At 42.2% G+C, this 334-nt stretch overlaps 1 protein-coding gene across 3 annotated transcripts in view; it reads right to left on the bottom strand.

The window, feature by feature from the left end:
* hdac8 (histone deacetylase 8) overlaps positions 1 to 334 on the bottom strand; it is a 17930-nt gene that overhangs the window by 13356 nt on the left and 4240 nt on the right. The gene's annotated exons all lie outside the window — the stretch shown is intronic.

Below are 334 nucleotides of genomic sequence, written 5' to 3' on the forward strand. Positions count from 1 at the left end.
GGATGCTTTAGGGCGGGGCTACACGGTGATTGACAGGTCTCTATCAGCGATGTATACTGCTGTAATCCAAGATGGCGACGGCGCACTAACCTGCCTCATTGGTAACAACAAAGAGTACTAATGTAAGAACCAACATGAAGGGAAGTAACCCATGCATTATTTCTTTAATATCAGTAACTCATTAAAACTTAGATTACTGCTTTAATAACAATTATATAAATAAGATGGAGAGAGAGGAGCCTGTGTTTGATGAGGCAGACAGAGAGGAACTGTCAACACTAGTTTCTCACACACACACACACACACACACACACACACACACACACACACACAC

The sequence above is a fragment of the Anarrhichthys ocellatus genome, unplaced genomic scaffold (assembly GCF_004355925.1).
Source record: "Anarrhichthys ocellatus isolate YVR2014 unplaced genomic scaffold, GSC_Weel_1.0 scaffold11, whole genome shotgun sequence".
Classification (NCBI taxonomy): domain Eukaryota; kingdom Metazoa; phylum Chordata; class Actinopteri; order Perciformes; family Anarhichadidae; genus Anarrhichthys; species Anarrhichthys ocellatus.